This window comes from Triturus cristatus, chromosome 2_1, assembly GCF_964204655.1.
Source record: "Triturus cristatus chromosome 2_1, aTriCri1.1, whole genome shotgun sequence".
NCBI classification, from domain to species: Eukaryota; Metazoa; Chordata; class Amphibia; order Caudata; family Salamandridae; genus Triturus; species Triturus cristatus.
In genome coordinates, this window is record NC_140581.1 from 312,915,545 (window position 1) to 312,935,381 (window position 19,837).

A 19,837-nucleotide genomic window follows, 5' to 3' on the forward strand; every position below is an offset into this window, starting at 1 on the left:
ATGTAGTGTAGGTTAAAAGATAAAGAACCACACAGTGTAGTTATAAAAATATGTTTATTATACAACACTCACTAACACATTGTAATATCTCCTACTCGGAGATATCAACACAAATACACAAGAATACTTAAATTGCAAGTGGTAAGTAAAATACACAGTGGTCTCCAGGACTGCATTAAGTTGTGATAGAACTACACCTACCCCTATCTCAGAAGCATCTGTCTGGAAAATTAAAGTTTTGGTGTAATCAGAATTTTGCAGAATGGGAGCAGTGCACATGGCTGCTTCAGGTCATCACATGTTTTCTGACAGCTAACTGACCACAGAACTTTCTTAGGCATTCTTTTGTAGGTGAGATCATTGAGAGTCACTATAGACCCATATCCCTTAACAAACCTCCTGTAGTACCCAGTCAGGCCCTAGAAAGCTCTGACCTGAGTCTGGGTAGTGGGAGCAACCCAGTCCATTATGGTCTGGATTCTGCTCTCCAATGGGTTAACCTGGCCTAAGTATACAACTTTCCTCTGCTCTATCTGGCACTTTATGGCCTTAATAGTGAGACCTGCCTTCTGCAGGCTCTCCAGATTATTCCTGAGGTGGACAAGGTAATCCTCCCAGGTGGAGATAAAGACAGCAATATCATCTAAATATGCTGCACTAAAGGCTTCCAGACCTGTGAGAACTTTGTTAACCAACCTGTGAAGTGAAATGTGACAGGTTCATTTTTTCAGGCCAAAAGGTATTACAATAAATTCATAATGCCCACTTGGGGTTGAAAATGCTGTTTTTGGCTTGGCTTAGGCCAGAGTATCAATCAGCTCATCTGCCCTTGGAATTGGATGGGCATCAGTCCTAGTGACTGCATTGAGACATCTATAGTCTACGCAAAACCTCATCTCTCTCTTACCATCTTTGGTGTGAGATGTTGGCACATGGACTACAGGACTAGCCCAAGGACTATCCGAAGTTTTAATGACCACCAACTCCAGCATCTTTTGGACCTCAGTCCTGATGCAGTCTCTGGCATGGTCAGGCTGTCTGTGGATTTGGCTCTTGATGCAGTCTCTGGCATGGTCAGGCTGTCTGTAGATTTTGCTCTTGATAGGCAGACTGCCACCTGTGCATTTTCTTTGGTACACCAGGTGGTTTGACTTGGAGTCAGACAGAACAAGGGTGGGAACTGATTAAGGATTTGCTTACAATCAGCTTGATGCTGGTCAAGGAGGCTGCCTGCCAAGGCTACTCCTTCCACTGACCGATCAACAGGGTCCTGAGAGAGGAGATCAGGGAGAGGATCGCTCTCTTCCACCTGTCCCTCATCAAATGCCATGAGCAATCCCGACTCCCAAGAAGACTTGCAGAACAGTGAGATCAGGAGCAGCAGTAGTCCTCCTTGATGCAGTCTTGGTTCCAGGCGAAGTCCAAGTGCCCAGATAGTCGAAGAACGACGTGGTTTCATGCTTGAGTCTTGTCCCACGACGAATCTGAGGACCCACTCACAGGTAAGCCCATTTATACCCTAAGAAAGAGGTTAGGCCGACTCAGGGGTCCCTCCCAGAGGAGGGTCCAGTCGGAGGGGAGAATACTCCCATGTCTTTTGTCCAGTTTCATGCCAGAGAGGGAGCCAAATGTGCCCTTAAAAGCAGACTGGTGGCGCTAGCAAGTGCCCCCACTCCAGCCCAGTACACCAAGTCCTGTCTGGGAGGTGGTGACACCTCCCTGGGACAGGAAACCGATTGATCTACCTTCCCCTGCTCGAGCTCAGCTCAGCAGCAGGAGGGCAGAATCATGTCTGTGGTCTGCAGCAGCACCATCTTGCTAGCAGACCCTGAAAGGCTGTTACCAGGAGTACTGGGGGCTTCCTCGTAGGAGCCCCCCAGTGCATGGAATCATACTCCAACACCAGAAATGGTGTTGGGGTATGATTCCAATATGTTTGATACCAAAAATGCCCAGGTTCAGCACAGCCACTATATAGTTAGTCATCGCGTAATGGCGCATGCCCGCTATATGTATCAAAAATGGCTGACCGCACTTGCAAAGCCTGGAGAATCGACTCCGGGGTGTGCAGGGGTGTCCCTCTTATGAAGGGGTACGCCCTCACACTTACAACCCAGCACCCTGCCTTCATAAAAGCAGATCCTACTTTCCTACAATTATGACACCATTAATGCGCAAGTTCTATAAGTATAGCAGTATGTCATCAAACTGTCGCTCAATAACCACAGTAGAGGCCTTTAAATTATAACAAAATGGTACTAGGCAGGTATTGAATACTGCTAGTGATAATATGGAGCACTGAGGGGCACCAAAGGTCATAGGGGGAAATAACGATGTTTGGTTTCCAGTTTTCAGTAATTGGCTGCAAACAAAAAGGCAAAAGGAGAACAAGTTCAGAATCTGGTTGCAGAAACCTATTTCACTTTATAACAATTTAACAGCCTGAGATGATCGACCATGTGAAATTTTGCTGAATAGAGGAGTAATACAAGTAGGAATACCCCTGGCGTAGTATGTGATAGATGTCATCAAATAATGAGAAGGTTCTACTGCAGTACATTACAAGGATACTGCAGGTGATGCAGCGGAAACGGCAAACTCTTTATAACCAATTTATAATTACCACTAATTTCATAATACTAGATCTTTTCATAACCATGAGTTCAGACCCATAGGAACTCTATATACACTTACAATACCAGGTCCTCCGATGAACCTTTTAGTAGAGCTAATAGGGACTCGAGAAGGATAAAATCGATGATATTCCCTTCATGAGGACCCACAACAAAGGAAATATCTAACTAACAAACGTAATCACAGTATAACAGATTATCAATAAACCTTCAATAATTACAAACTTAGATTACGTATCATGTCACTTTTAACTATTATTTCAGAATATGAATGGCTATCACAAGAACACAAATAGAGAACTAAATACATTTCTTCATTAGTTTAGTATTACATGTAAATTCACAAGAAAAAGAAATACAGTTTATGACAACATTCAATAACGGCCATGAGCGGACAGAAGAAGAGACAAAAGGAAATTAATTGCAAATATGAATATGCAATTATAGAAATCATACGAACCTAGAACAACTAAAGCACAACGTGCAAATAGTTAGAAGAGCTAACCCTCTGGCCAGAAAGGTACAGCTTAAGGCAACATCACCAGCCGATGAAGTGCAAAGTATCAGGACTGCCGGAGTCAGATATAGCAAAGACAGCAGCCAGCCGGGGTAGCACGGAGAAAACAGCAGCAAGGCTCTCCCCTCACAGAAACGGCTACTCCTAAAACATAATTTCGTACACTAGTAATTATACCCTAAATGATAGAGTCCGTCCGTTTCTATGTTTCATTTTCGCAAGCATCCAGGATTCTCATTGGACAAAAGTCATAAGGTGATTGGACATCTCACTCCATTTCGCCAAGAATTTTACGTTTTTTTTTTAATATGTTTATTGATTTTCAAAAAAAAGAAAACAAAAAAGAGCACAGACAATCAAATAATGCAACAATATGCAACAAAGCGTAGGTACTTGAAAGGCGAATACACCCGCCCACCACCCGCAGGCATAACACAATTGAGATTCCAGAGCATACAGGGCAAATAATCATAAGAAGATGCTTATGTAGCAGCCACAATACTGACAATAGTGAAGCATTAGGATAGTGTGGGATTCTGTGAAGCAAGTGATAACGAACAACCCCCACAAAGGCATCCAACGCCGGCCACGAAGCGCCTGAGAGTGGAGCAGCGAGCAGGCTGTCATACACAGCCCGTGGAACTAGGGATTAAAATAGGCACAGCAAGCCTGGGTGCCTACAGGAGATCTTGGTGGGACAGTAAATAGGCCATAAGTGGGGCCCAAAAGTCTTTGGGGCGGGAGACTTCCGGTAATTCCTCCACATATAGCTGCAGCTGCGTCTTGTAATAGCTCAGGTCACGAGGCCACTTCTTCACTGTAGGTACCGTTTTTGCCCCCCAGCATTGTGCAACTGCTCTTTTCGCAAACAGGGTGGATATCGCGACAATTCGTCTGTGACAGGGCTTGAGGCATTTCACATAACCCAGTAAGCACAACTCAGGAGTACAGCTCACTGGTTCAGACACCATATCAGTAAGCATTCTTGTCACATCCGACCAGAAAGCAAACACACCCGCGTACAACCAAGCCATGTGCAGGAAATCAGCGTCTGCCATACCACAACGCACACAATTAGCAGTTTCACGCAGACCATATCTATAGAGCTGTGAGGGGAAGTAGTATACTTGATGGAGAAACTTGAAGTGAATGATTCTGCGATTGCAGTTAGCAGTGAGGCGGCCAGTGAGTTGGCAACATGCCGTAAAGACCTCCGGAGCCATAGGCATACCCAGCGTGGCCTGCCAGCGTAAGTAGGAGGGGTGATCTCCCTGATCTCGCTCGCGCAATGAAGCGTTATAAAGTTTAGTAATGAGCCCCTTCCGCCCCGCGCCCGACAGCATCACCTGTAATGCCCGTAGTGTGCAGGGCTCCTCAGGATACGATGGGTACACCGCACGCATAGCCTGTCGCACACGAACGTATGTGAAGCCAAGCATGAAACCTTGGTTTGTGCCACCCTGAATCTCTTGCAACGTTTTAAAGCGACCGTCCTTATACAGGTCCCTGACTTGGATCACACTCACCGCGGCTAGTTCGTGCAGAGCCAAAGCCTCCCGCGCCGCAGAGAGATGTCTGGGTGAGAAGCGAGGGGGAGTAAGGGAGCGTAGAGATACGGAAGATCAGCCCGGGACGCCAGCATACGTCATGCCCAAGCCGTGCAGAGGGCAGGGTTAATCTCCGTCTGCGGGACGCCAGGTCCTCCAGACAAGGTCACTGCCTGCAGCGGTGTTGGCAGAACGGCATCAGCCTCTATAGCCACATGGGGCTGGAAGCGTTTGGGAAAATGCCAATAGTGCGCAAACTGGGCCTGCGCACACAGATAATATAGGTGAAAGTCAGGGGCCTCAAAGCCGCCCCGCTCAAAGGGTTGAACTAAGAGATCCCACCGGCAGCGAGGTTTCTTGCCACCCCATGCAAACGTGAGGAGTGCCGATTGGAGGGTACGGAACATAGCCACATTCAATTTGATAGGAATGTTCACAAAGAAGTAGAGCAGTTTCGGAAGAAACGCCATCTTCACAACCGCTGATCGATCGGCTAATGACAGGGGCAAATGTGTCCAGTGCTCCGCCTGTTCCAAGATGCGTGTGACAGCACGACCATAATTCTCTGTGATAACCACGCCCGGGTCCCTATGTATCCACACTCCCAGATATTTCACGGGATCTGACGTCCAGGTCAGGGGATATTCCATCTCCACTTCTCTCGTGCGAGCAGTGAGGGGGAACACTACAGATTTCGACCAATTGATGCCAAGGCCAGAAAATTGCTCGAAGCGGACATACTCCCGGAGCAGCGCCGACAGATGCACAGCCGGTTCGCAGACATAGAGCTGCATGTCGTCCGCATATAAGGAAACGATCAAGGGACGTTGTCTGAACCGTAGAGCAGCATCCGCATGTCTCTGACGCAGCTTGCAGGCAAGGGGCTCAAGGGCCAGAGAGAACAGCATGGGGGACAAAGGGCAGCCCTGTCTCGTGCCCCGTTCGATATGGAACAAGGAGGATACCCACCCATTCACCCGAACCCTCACCACTGGGTCGGAGTAGAGAACCCGAAGCCATTGCAAGAAGAAGGGGGGAAAACCGATCCTAGTCAGGACCGTAAACATGAACGGCCATTGCAGAGAATCGAAGGCTTTTGCTGCGTCGAGCAGCACAGCCACCGCCTGGAAATCGGGTTCGAAATAATGTAGATTGGAGAATAATGTACGCAATTTGTGGGTTGTGGAGCGCTCAGCCATGGAGCCAGATTGATCAGGTAAAACCAGAAGGGGCACCAATGACTGCATCCTCGTGGCAATCATTTTGGCCAGGATTTTTGCGTCAGTGTTGATGATGGAGAGCGGCCGATATGAGCCGCAGTGATTCAGAGGCTTGTCAGGTTTCAACAAGGTGACAATGAGAGCCTCACGGAGGGAGGGCGGTAGAGTCCCCTTTTCATAAGCCTCAGCATAAACTTCTAAGAGCCGTGGAGCCAGGGATGGAGCGTAGGCCTTATAGAATTCGCTGGGCAGGCCGTCAGGCCCGGCAACCTTGCCAGTGGGGAGAGCCATTATGGCTTCTTTAACGTCCTCCTCATCAAACGGCAGCATTAAATACTCGGGATGAGAGTTGGATAACCACCCCAGCGCGACATCCTCCAAATAGTCATCGATCTCTGCGGTCGACGGGGAGCAACGGGCAGTATACAATCGGGTATAAAACCGCGGCACAATATCGCAGAGCTCCGACGTTGAGTGATGGGCCTCGCCTTCTTCATCCAGCAGTTCTATTATAGGTTCTTGACTGCGTGGCTCTGCCAATTTTCGCACGACGGAACGGCTGGGGCGACCCCCTCGCCATAGTACCGTGCAGTTGCCCGCCGTGAGGAGTGTAGCAACTCTTGGTCTACCGCATCATTATGCTCCGTGACTAAATCCCTGATGGCAGCCAACTTATCAGGAGAGGGAGCAGCATCATAAGCGCGTTCCAGCGTCGAAATATCTGAGGCAAATTTCTTTATTCTTCTACGAATATAACGCAGGACGCCGGCATGAGCTCCGATACAAACCCCCTAAGAGTAACTTTGAAGGCCTACAACAGCACTCCCGCACTCTCCACAGACCCCTCATTCTCCTTAAAAAAGTTATGTATCGCCTCTGCAACTGTCTGCCTAAAAACCTGGTCAGTAAGCTCGAAGGCTGGAGCCGCCAGGCAAAGGGCGGGCGTGCGCAGGTGGGAAGTTGTACTGCTAGAATCACTGGCGAGTTATCAGAAAGAGTGCGCGCCTCGTGCGTCACCGCCTGCACCCAGGCACCAACCAACGGCGACACGAGCCAGAAGTCAATGTGAGACCAGGAGCCATGGACAAGGGAGACAAATGTGCTCTCCCTGGACACAGTGTGGAAAGATCACCAGATATCACAAAGGTGGCCCGTGTCCAGTAAGCCCACCAATACCTCCGCAGCGTGTTTTGTACGCATCTCACCGCAGCCCCCTCTGTCCACCACCGCATCCAGGCAAACATTGAAATCCCCACCCCAAATTATGGCTGCATTTGGGAAGGAGGAGATTCTGCGCCACACATCCAGATAGAAGGAGGGGTCATCAACATTAGGGCCGTACACATTTACCAGAAGCACACTCCGGCCACCGAGTTGCCCATGCAGTAACACCACTCGTCCACAGTCATCCGTGTCTGCACGAATCATAGTAAAAGGAACTCCTCTTTTGATCAGGACACCCCTCGAATAGGTAGAATAGGATGAAGCGACCCTCACACTCGCCCAACGTGCCCCCACTGTCACCGCCGACTGGCGTCAGATGCGTCTCCTGTAGGAGAGCTATATGTACACCCATACGATCCAGACCAGCAAACACTTGGGGGTGTTCAACCCACGTACGTTCCAGGTTACAAGCTTAATGATGTCAGCCATCACAGAATTGCAGGCTAAATCGCTTACGAAGATGGTGTGCCAGTTCGCTCACCCCTGGAGCGCCGCTACACATACACCCACATATCAAAATGCTCCGTATGGTTATCAGACCGCCTGCCCCACAGAAATATACACCAACCCCCCCATCCCCAGAATGCCCCAACAAGTCAAGTCGATCCCAAAGCATACCCCCCCCCCCACCATCACAAGTAACAAACAGAATACCATGAACATATGGTAAGCAGCTCGCAAGGAGCCGTAGCACAAGAATGCTTCATGACCCTCACCCATCAAGCCACGACGATAGAGCAGCAAATAATCACTTTGCAAACATGGAGAGTCATGGAAACCGCCCTCTAGAGAAAGTCCACATCCCCCACCCACTTCAGCGTGCCCAACTTGCCAAAGCCATCCCCACCCCAAAAACAGGACCCCCCCCCCCCCAATGCGCAACAAAGCATAAAATTTGGGGTACACCCATACAGAGGAGCGCTAGAGAGATGCATACCCCTCACATTAAGAAGGGTGGCTAATCAGTACTATAGTCTGCGCTAGAAAATCCCAGGAATGGAGTGAGAGCAAGAAAATAGGCGCCCTATCCAATGCACATAACATGAGCTATCATAGCCCAGGAGCAGCATGGCCATGAGGGATTGACAGCCCCAGACGCCCCCCATCCACCCAGCAAGCAAAATGGCCAAAACCAGTGTTCTCATGCCTTCCTGGCCGGTCTCACCGGTGCATACTACAGTTCCTCATCACCAGTGTCAGGCTGGAGCTATGATCTACGACGCTTCAATTGTTTAGCGTGTTCCATGGCGGCCTTTGGATTCGTGAAGATTTTGGAGTCTCGCTCCAGGCCTATGCGTAGGCGAGCCGGGTACAGCATGGCGCAGGGGATGCGCTCCGCTTGGAGGAGCTTCTTCACCACCCCGAACTCTCTGCGGGCAGCCTGAACAGTGGCCGTAAAATCGGGAAAGATGGCGAGAGTGTTCCCCTGGTGCTCAATGGTGCCCTTCTCCGTGGCCATGCGCAGTACACAGTCCCTATCCCGATAGTTCAGTATGCGGGCAATGATAGGACGGGGCGGGGCCCCAGGCACCGGTCTGGCTGCCAGCGAGCGGTGAGCCCGCTCGACGATGAACATGGTGGAAAGAGACTCAGCGCCAAAAATCTCCTTTATAAGATTCTCAATATAAATCTCCATTTTCCCAGTGTTGGTCGATTCTGGCAGGCCAGTAATCCGAAGATTGTTGCGCCGAGACCTGGCCTCTAAATCCTCGTTCTTGGCTTGGATTATTGAGAGCACTTTTTCCATGTTCAGGGTTTTGCCAGACACCTCAGTTAAGCCATCTTCCTCGGTGGAGACCCGCTGCTCGATCTCCCCCATTCTGGCATTCTGTTTGGAGAGTTGAGATGACATATGATCCAAACGATGATTGACGGCTGCCATCGTGCCTTCGATCACCTGGAGGCTCTTTTGCATAGCCATGAGGGTTACCTCCAGCATGGACGGGCCCTCTGCACCCCCCGGGGCATCCGCCTCCGAGTCCGATGCAGCCTTCTGCAGCGACTTGCCCGGTTTGCGTGCTTCAAAAGTGAGGCGGGTCTGGGCCTTGTCCGTCCTCCCCATGGTGAACGGTAGGATTGGGGTGTAGGATCAGAAGTTGGGGGGTACCCCTATAGCAAATCACCGCAGACCTATAGCTAGTCCAGGAGATGGGTCTGGTCAACAGTTGGAGCGAGACCCGCGGTACATGCCACCCACAGCTATCAAGGGAGCCAAGTGACAAGGGCTGAATTTAAGGAACCCAGGAGTAGGCCTGCCAGCCAATGCAGTAGAAGGCCGAGGTCCCCGAAGCAGGCTGACGAGCGCTATATAGCGATTCAGCAGGTGGATCCCAATTAAGATGGCGGGGGAAGAAGCAGCCTGCACGACAGTACGCAGCCCCCCCTCTAGCGCAGACAGTAAGGAGAGAGTTGGCAAGAGGTCGCCCGGCCCAGCAGTCACCCGGCAGGACCCCAGACCATCCGGCCCCTCCAGAAAGTGATCCGGTAGCACACGTCTTCCACAGCAGGCAGCCACACATACAGTTGCACACCGCGCAGCTAGTCAACGATTCGCGGGCCGCAGCCCAGCGCCGAAGTCCACACCCGCCTCCACAGGGTAAGCCCCAGCAGAGCCACCACCCACTCACCGCGACCCGCTGCTGGCCAGAGCGGAATCTTCAGTGGCGCTGACGTTGGTCCTCCGCTCCACTGGTCCCCGAGCGCTTCTCAGTGTCCCGCCTTCCGGTCAGATAATGTAGATGCAGCGGGTCAGGCCCCCCAGCAGTGCCCTTCACCTGAGGAAAGAAACAGCAACCCAGGGGATCACGCAGCAATTGCAGGACCCTCCAACACTCCCAACGAGGATCCGGAGAGGAGTCCAGCCTCCGCACACCGCCACCACAGCCCGGTGAGTCAGTTGCAGCGCAAGGCCGCCATTTGAAGCCCAGGCCCTGCAGGTCAGGCAGCGGGAGAATCTCCGAGGCAGACGAGATCCAGCAAATAAGGGGGCACAGAGTCAATGAAGAATGCCGCACACCATGACTGCTCACCCGGCCGCCCGGGTACCCCGCCGCCAGTCCCCAGGCCCCTACAACTCTAGCAGGAATGCAGGGCGGGCGCTACACAGGCGGCGCGACCGCAGTGATCAGGTCCCTCAGCCAGGGTCAGCGCACCTGCCGGCGCCCAGATCTCTCAATAGTCACCTCAGCCTGGATGTCAGCACCTTCCCTCTATGGCTCCGGCCTGCACCACGAACAGGGATTGCCGCTGAGCACGCAATCAGCGCAGCTGGGGTTCCAGTGGCAGGCCTCAGCGACCGCCATCTTCACGCTACCACAGGCCGTGCGGTCACAGGGCGAAATCTGCCGTTCTAGCAGACTTCAGCAGCTGATAAGGCCTCCAGCATGAGGCGGAGGCAATCCGCTGTGCAGGGCAGGCGAGGATCACCCGGGATATAGCCGCAGTTCCAAGGATATTAGGCGGATGGTCGATTAGCCGGCAGAGCTACATTAATGTGCGGCCATCTTGCCCGGCGCCCCCCCAAGAATTTTACAGTTTATTGTTAGCGCAGGCTGTCGTCATCATCCTTCGGCAGAGGAGGAAATCATTGTATTCTTCTTCCGACGTTCGCACATACTTCCACATCCACTTGTGAAGAAATAAAAACCTTCTAAGGGGTTCACTGATACACCTGGTCCTTTAAACCAACAAAGAAGAGATTGGCACAGAAGCTGTAATATCAAGAAAACATATTTATTAACCTCACATGAGGGAGTTTGCGTCACACAGTACCCTCAGGCCACTGTAGGAGGAATTCTAAGGAGTACAGAGAACAGGGGCCTTATATATGCATAGGTTACATAGTCAGCATAAAACCAAGGGGAGGTCCTGGCACATACAAGCATGCTTATTGACTAATATGGGTATAAAAAAATTGCTTGCTCAACAAAGTGGGAGGGGAGACTAAGCTGCTTACATCAGTAAGAAGAGCCTGACAGATCTATACTAGGAGCAGGTACATTCTACCAGCTAGGCCTTTCTGAGCATGTGCAAGGCTCTGGAAGAGGGAGAAAGCACAATGGCAACTAAAATGGCTGCCAGGAACAAAATGACTTTTAGCTCATGCTAACAACAATTCCTGCAATCTTTAACAGATGGTCCTTTTAGCATGAGCTAAAGATATTCCTATGATGTAGAAGGAACATAGAAAATATTTTGCACATTTATTCTCATAAATTCATCAATATCCTAATCCATTCCTACGTGGGCATTTCTCATTCTAAATATTGTTAAGCGGGCATATATAAGGTATAGACAAGCCCAAAGGGAACAGAGCATTGGGTCATAATTAACAAACAGATAGCAGTAATGACTATTATTACAAACAGAACCATCAATATTTTTCAACCCCAAGCAGAAAGCAAATCCTAGAACCATCTAGTCTAATTCTATGTAAAAAACATTTTCAATATACTTTTACAGTGTTCCTTTTATGAGGGCTAGAGTATCAATCATTATAGTCAAGGAAAGGGCAAAGTAACATTTGTTAACTGTTCAGGTGAACTTTTCTTTTGCAGAATAAACATTTTTCCTAATGCAAATATTAAAGCAAAGTCAGACATATTATTACAAAAACAATCCTGCCTCCAGGGGACCAGGAGGACCACACAGGGCCATGAGAATTAAGACGAGGAGCCGCAAAGGTCTACTCCTCTTCAAAAATGGGACGACTGAAAGGGTACATTACTAACAAAAAGAAGTCCTTGGGAAATTGAAGCCGCTGTACAACCAGCCAGAGGGGAGTCTTCTCCCTGTGTCCGTTTGAGCCTCACATGCAGGCTCTTGTTGTTCCCACGGTGGAGCTGCACAACTCGCAACTCAGGAATCACGGCCCAGTTTGAGAAGAAAAAGTCTTTCAACGATCCTGTCCAGTGTCTCAGGCAGTGCACCAGTTTTCTTCACTTCAATCTAACAGGCACCAAAGGCACAACACCTGTACCCTAAACTCAAGTCCTTCCCTAACTCCCGTATTGCTCCACTGGCACACTGCTCTTTCTTTGGGGCCACAGATTGTATCCAGTGTGCCCAGGTATCTCTTGATCAACAAACAAAGGTGTACATTTCAATGTATTCCACAGCCAGAATTCAGGGGCGTGATGCTGAAGTACCTGAAGCAACCCTTGTTTCAAAGGGGGTCACCTCAAGCAAAAGCCTCCTTGCCGTTCTGGTCAGTCTGTGACTCTCTCAGCTGGGCATCAAAAACTGGATCCACGACTTCTCCTTTCTGATTTGTGACCCCGTTCGCCCAAGACAGTGGCAGGGGTACACACTTCACATCCCAGTGCTTCCGGCCTTCTACCTTCACGGAGGTTCTAGTTGTCAGCAACGCCTGTGCTGCTTGCTTTCACCTTGGCTTCAAGCTGGACTAGTGCTGACTCCTCAGGCTGGATCTGATGTCCGGGCCCCTCTGGCAATGGTTGTAAGGCAGCAAATATCTATTGGTGGACAGAGCAAAAGGTCTTTAGACAAGGCACAGAAATAATTTATCAACAGAGAGGATGGTCTCAAAATACCTTCTAATCTTGGGGCGCTCCATATATTAGCAAGGCACCCAAGAACCACTTCATCCAAAACCTGGACCTATTACACTATTTGAAGCAGCTAAGGAAGTCTGTGTTCATTTACTAAATTCTGAGGTAAAGAGAAAAACAATACAGACATACTCCAAAACCTTACATTTGTGTATTCCTATATTATTCATCAGAAGAACCTCACGAAAAAAAGGAAATGTTCTACACTTTTATTCATAAACCTTGCATTACTTGTACAGGACTGCAGACACTTCTAAAATGATGTTTCTTTCATAAAGACACCTACATTGTACGCTTAGGACATGCTCTCATGTTATAGGTGCAGCAGGAAAATCTAAAACTGCTATTTTAACAGGGATTCTTTATACATAAAGAACTAACAAAACTCAACGTAGTGGGTACATACATTTCTCCAGCAGAACATGTTGTAACAAACAAACTCCTATAAAACAATATTTTCCTTTAAAAATGTTTGCTGAGGATCACATGGGCGTCTTCCCTGACATTATAAACCTTATGCATTCTACTTTTCACGATGTGGACTATGCAACATCATTTTCAAAGGAAAAAACCCTATTCACCAGCTCTAATAAGGGCTGACAGCTCAATTACACAGACTAGCTAATAAAAGACTAACAATGCCCTTGCAAAACTGTATATACTTGAGAATAACATATAGTTTCCCCTTAAAGGTCAAATAATGGAACAGCAATCTAGACTACTCATCCTTTCATAATTTCATCAGACAGGATGGGCAGTAACATGACGTATTTTTTTATTAATTTTATTAATTCTAACAATTTTAAAACAGTATTACTGAATAGCCAATTAAATGTCTCATGGATATTTCCTAGTCAATTTACACAGGCTCAAAAGAGAGTGAGAAAAAGAGAGAGAAAACATAACATAAATTTGCCTACCCTTAATTTGCAGTGGAGCTAACCTCCTTCCCCCATTTCGACAGTAGGAAAACCTGAAATAGGCTTACCTTCTGTCGACACTATCTACCCCTATTTGTGGCAACTGGGCACAAATAAACTTGTAGGAGGTAAATAGCACAGTGAGCTAGCTAGAAAACATTAATAACCAACCACCAATTCCTTTAGCAATTGTACTAGTGTAACATGAGGGCGCATGAATGCAAACTAAATCCCATTGCCTCCTTATCTCAGCCCTTGCACAGTAATCTTTAAACTAAAAGCATTAGTGCTATATACATGGCAGAGCTATTCTCTAATCAGGGCCCACATATACCACTATATTTCCTTCTGTTCATATGACTGCACAAAAACTTGCTTTTGCCAAAAATAGTAAGCAAAATTTCTCTTTCTCTCCCTGCGCTGTCATCTCGTCTTTAAAAAAATTTCAGAGGTCAAAGTGTCTAGTCAAACCGTGCCCGTAGCCCTGCTAGGCTGCTAAATGCAGAACTTGACCTTTAACCCTTCCAAGCTGTCCTATTTTTGTGCAAGGCTTTCCATGCGGCTTTTCCAATTCAAAGCAACTTATGGAGACTCACAGCTGAAAAGCAGTCCTATTCCGTTCCTGTTTGCCAGTAATTTAGAGGTAGGATAATAACTTCTGCTGGTTTTTAGGTCTCGCTGACTCGAAGAGACATTTTGTATGTGGGTTCCCAAAAGTGCTACCAGGCCAGCCTAGAGCTACAGTGCATGTGCGCGGGCACGGGCGCCGCGCTTACTTTCACTTTCGCGGCCGCTTTGATCGCGATCACTTTCACGGCCGCTTTGCTGCGCAGACCCAGCCTCCTCTGCCGGCACACCCACTGTTTTCATTGAATCACTTGTGTTTACGTCAGAATCAGGAAGTTATTTTTCCGACATGACCGCTTTGGGTGTTAGCGTGTTGAGTTAGCACCATAAGTTTTTCAAGTCACAGGTCCAGTCACATAACCGTGACCAAGCCTACTCTGTGTTATTTACCATTTGGGATGGTACTTCCTCATACCTGCTTCCTCACATAACCTTCAACGCCACTTGCAACCCCCATTTTTGGCTCCGATAAATGTCACCGAAGCCTCCTCTGGCGATCCACACTCGAGGCTCCTCCAAGTCCGCCAGGGAGATAACTGGCAACCGCATCGCTCCGGCCTGCTCAGGAAACGTTTCCGCCATACCTGCTTGAGACTCAGATTCGTTTTGACCCTCCCTTCCTACTACGACATGCGTCCCAAACACGCCCATCTCTTTTTCGATTGTGCCATTCATACGAGGTAAAGTTCTGCAATGTGCTTTATTTATTTACATCTACACAGCACGGGCGTTACCCGAAGGTGTTGGAGCGCTTTACATTAAAACAGGTTTCATTACAAAGAATACAGTTTTACAAACAGTTGCTAGTTATGTGTTAAGCAGTTTCACATTCTGTCTATATGTTGGATGAGAAGCCCCGCGAACCTGACGGCCGATGGCGACTGGTCTGTATATTATCCGCTTCAATAGAACAAACAGCGCTGCAAGAAAAGTCCCCAAAATGAACAGGGCTGCGGCACAAAGCTCTTCCATCAAAAGCTCACCATTCCCCCCTTCTTTCCGCACGAATCTTGGGCCTCGGATAAATATTTTACAGCTCAGGCTGATAAGGATGTGTTTTCAAGCGCTGATTAAGATATCCGGGCTGCGGTGATTTGTAATATATGAGGCGGTGCAAAAAAACAGGGCTTTTCCCTCTCTCCCTGGGAAACAAATGGAACGCACCTTATGACATATTTTCTTCAGTGGGGGCTGGCATGCTATAAATTGATAACCGTGCCTCGAAATATTAATAATGTTGTAGTGAAAGATGTGCAGACCTAGCCAGGTACGAAGAAAGCAATCCGCCATCAAAGAACAACACTGCAGGGCTAGCACAGTTGCCGTCGCTGTCACATAGAATGGAAACGGTCCCAAGACAAGGGGGAAGTTCTGTGCTATCTTTACACATTTTTTGCCAGTGAGATCATTCGATAGTTTGGCTAGTGGCCTGAAAGCTGTGTCCGCAAGTATACATTCCCATCCATCCTCAAAGGTATATGTTCATGGACACAATCGCAAAGACAAGCACGCACACACAAGCATTGAGATCCAAAAACTGTTACCAACACAAAGACACATATAATCACGGCCTCCCTAAATTTCTCTCACACATACACACACTCACAGACTCGGCAGCTCGCATGCACACGCATGGGCGCGCTCTTACACACACACACAAACACACACACGCACACTCCCCACACCAACACATTTCTACGGATACACAAACAGGCACATTCACAGACACACAGGCATCCTTCTCCCACACGCTCACAGACACCTACACAGGGATACAGAAACATAAGCACATTTACAGATTCGCACATCACACAGACACACTTTCACACGCATAGGCAAACACACCAAATGAATGCAAGTCTGGCTAGAGCGGCAATAGTGCCATACATCAAACATTTGTTACCTTTTGTGGCCTCAGTGATTGCACATGACTAAGAAAAAGTCAGTGAGAACATCAGAAGAAAGATTAAACCAATCTAGGCCTTTGCAAAGCGCATCAATCATCCCACGCAGCCAGCAATATTGTTAGTTCAAGTTAAGACTTGTTCGCCCATGTAATGGGCAGCCGCCCGCCCTCCACCTTCCCATCACTCTCCCCCGAACAAGTCTGCACCAAGCCTAGCCTGGGAAATGTTTTTATTATTAATAATATCTTTATTGGGACCAATGCGAGCCAATAAAATACAGGCTACTGAATAATTCAGAAACTTCCCTCAATTTGCATTCTTGCTGTACCAGGCTGCCAGCACGCACAACATGGCTTCAGAATTATGTATTTTTGCAACAAGAAAATGTGTAGGAAATAGAGATACCCAATGCACAAATGTTCACTGGTACCTGGAATTACCATAGAATTGTTTTCACTAGATACACACTGTACTTTCCATCGAATAATAATCAGAAGGAAAAAGCATTTTAACTTTTTATTTTATTTCCACTGTATACAATTGAGCGTGACAAATTTGAAAATATTGTTTTCAGCGTGCCAATCTTCCATATTACCAATAAACTTGAAGTGTCACCCTTTTTTGTTACGGTGTCGTTATATAGGTAGCTTGATATACGAGTATTTTCTCAAAGTGCTGAGACCCAGAAACAGGGCAAATAGAGCTAGAGTTGTGTGCAACGAAACCAGGGTTGGGGAAATATTATGAAACAAAATGTACATCTTTTAACTTTGATCTATCAAGACAAGAGTTCGAAGGTGAAGCTGAAAACTGGGCTATATTGCGATGAACATATCTACTTAATATTCAAAATGCATTTGTTTTTTTCCATTTATAGATTTTTTAAGCTTAACTCTTCACTGTCACACTTCTAGCAAGTGATGGACATTGAGGTGCAAAATAATCAAGCTTTCCCTAATCTGCGTTCCTTCACGAAGATGTAGGTGACATTGAGTCAGGCAAAATCTATAAACACATAAACATACGCAAATGTATATAAAATCTACAGAGTTCTGCTCATCATGTGGCTCCGGCACCGGGGAATTGGTCGCTTCCTGTTCCCGAAATTAACCGCCACCTAGAATTCCTCCCCTGCTCCCAGATGTATCCCATGTCAGCCTTCACCGTGGAGCCCTTGGGTAAGTAGTCCACTGCTTTTGGAAGAGCACGGGCCACTCTAGTGCGTCTTTTACAGAGGCAGTGTGTGACTACAGCAGTTCGTCAGAGGGCACTCTCCGCAGCAAAGCTTCCTGAGCGTCACCCCAGTGCCGCTTGGTTGCCAAACGCAGCCGGTCATCAGCACATAGCCGCCAAGATTTCAGTCTGCTTATGTGTGATTTTTCCTTTTTTTACAACACCTTTGTGTGTGACAGTTCAGAGCTTTATGTGTCACTTGATTAGGGTGACCAGATGTTGAGAAGCAAGTACTGGGACAGGTCAGTTATATAAGCAGGAGTAAAGCCTCTAGTCTAACTGTTACATCTCGTTTCTGGGAAGTGCAGTACTTTCTAATTAACAGTATTATGTTTCTCTTGAGAAGTGCAGATACTCTCCCTCGCAAAATAAACAAGCATTTGCAATGCAATAGGTCTCGCATTTATACGAGTTTGAGCTACTGACATTGCAAATAACAATGCCTTTTATTTTTGTTTTCGTTATTAAAAGATAAATATGAAAACAAAACTAAAAGCCGTTGTCATTGACAATGCCAATACCTCAAACACACGTAAATGCGAGACCTATTGCACTGCAAATGCTTGTTCATACTTATTTTCATTTGTGTGCAGTGTGTGGTGTGCTTTTCTAGCAGTATAGAGGTCAGCTGCTTGTTCTATACTTGCATGTGTGCATTACTGAAGCCTGAGATCAGTTTGAAAACTGCCCTGAGTGGCAGAACTGCTTTTAAACAGTACATTTTGCCCAAAGTTTGGTGTTAGGGGCACTTAAAAATGAATAACCTACAATGTTTTGGCATATTAGTCATCCCCAGAGTGTCCCCTAGATATCCCAGGAATGGGGGATCAGAAATGTATAAGGTACACCCTTATAGAAAATAGTTTTGTATGCCTGGGTAAAGTGACATTTTCCATTTTAGTTCCCCCCATTGCAGTAAAGCGCTGCTTAAATTCAACTTTGATGCTAGGAGTTCACAGTATGATTATTAGGCATTATAGAGATTAAAAAACGAATTCAGTGCACTTATTTTTAATAAACTTTTTTTTCATATAATCAAAATTCCCTTTTTTTTTCATTTTTAATAACACCAACCCATTTGATGGTTCCACATATGAAAAGCAAGCCTCATTCCTGTCCTATCATATTTAAACGCATTAATTTATAACCCTAAGCACAGAAGCCTTACTTGAAATATGATAAGTCTGCCCCACTTTTTAAAGGACAGTTATTATTTAACATCAGAACTACAGATGTGCTTATGTAAAAAAGCTTTAAGAAAGGTAATAAGGAAATCCCTACTTTTAATCTTTTCTCTGTTATCCAAAATAATTAAACTGTCTTTTTTAACTTTTAAAATCAACAGTTTGTAATGCAGGCCTTTATACCGTGTTTTGCACTAACTTAAAATCTAGTTAACTCAGCAGTTTCCCTGTGGCTTGGGACCAAGAATAGCCATGTATTATTGACGCAGCTGTGCTCTTGACCAGCAGGTGTCACTTTACATGCCTTTCAAACCAGCACAAATCTATTGTTCTGTAATGTGGTATTTATTTCAGCAACAACCAATTCACTCATATGATGTGAATGTCTTTTAATAACTAATACAATATATCTAAGGAAAATGCTGTAACTTTTTATATCTCAGTCCGAGTTATTGCAAAGCACACAATTTCGTTTTTTCTCTCCTTTGTATGAGGCCTATTTTATTGCTATTGAATGCGAATTCTAATTTTATCTTTAGCATTTTGGCAATTTACACACATGCATAGTTTCTTACTTTGTCAATTTAATGGTAGCGTGCAGCTATTTAGCATATGTTACATAATTCCATTTCTGGATTTTTTTAAAATGTATTTTATTCAATGATATTTTGCATAACAGAATGATGACAAAAACACATTGATCTCATGCCAGACATTTTCAGAAGTGGGTCATACACTCAGAACACACAATACAGCATGCTTAAGGCTAGCCATTCTTACACAAAGAGCGCAATCGCTACTTACTCACACAAGTACCACCGATGTCAAACCACATAGACATTCAAACACACAATTAACCTACAAATCAACACTTAGGACAGAAACAAAAGACAGCCCACAGACTGTACTTAAACCAAACCATTTGTAAATACTAATTGTAAATCATATTTACAAGAAATGCTTCTCAAAAGTAGTCCAAAATAAAAACTGCACCAATAAACAGCCCAAAGACTTTTCCATGTTCAGGCAGCCGAAAACACCAAATTCGACAGTTTTGGCTGGCAGAACACTCAAAAAGCGCTCTGAATATCACCACTTATGAATGTTAAAGTGCACAGATCAGGATCCTTTTTATGTACATATTTAATTCCATGGGGTACTTAGTCACCAAAGAAGAAATACGTTTTTATACCTAAACCTATTTAGGTATCCCCTCTAGTGGAACCGGCTGAGTCCATTCAAGATTCACATTGGT

At 46.6% G+C, this 19,837-nt stretch overlaps 1 protein-coding gene across 1 annotated transcript in view; it reads left to right on the forward strand.

Annotated features, from left to right (window-relative positions):
* The window catches only part of CCDC152 (coiled-coil domain containing 152), a 604,024-nt gene that overhangs the window by 316,541 nt on the left and 267,646 nt on the right, over nt 1-19,837 (forward strand). The gene's annotated exons all lie outside the window — the stretch shown is intronic.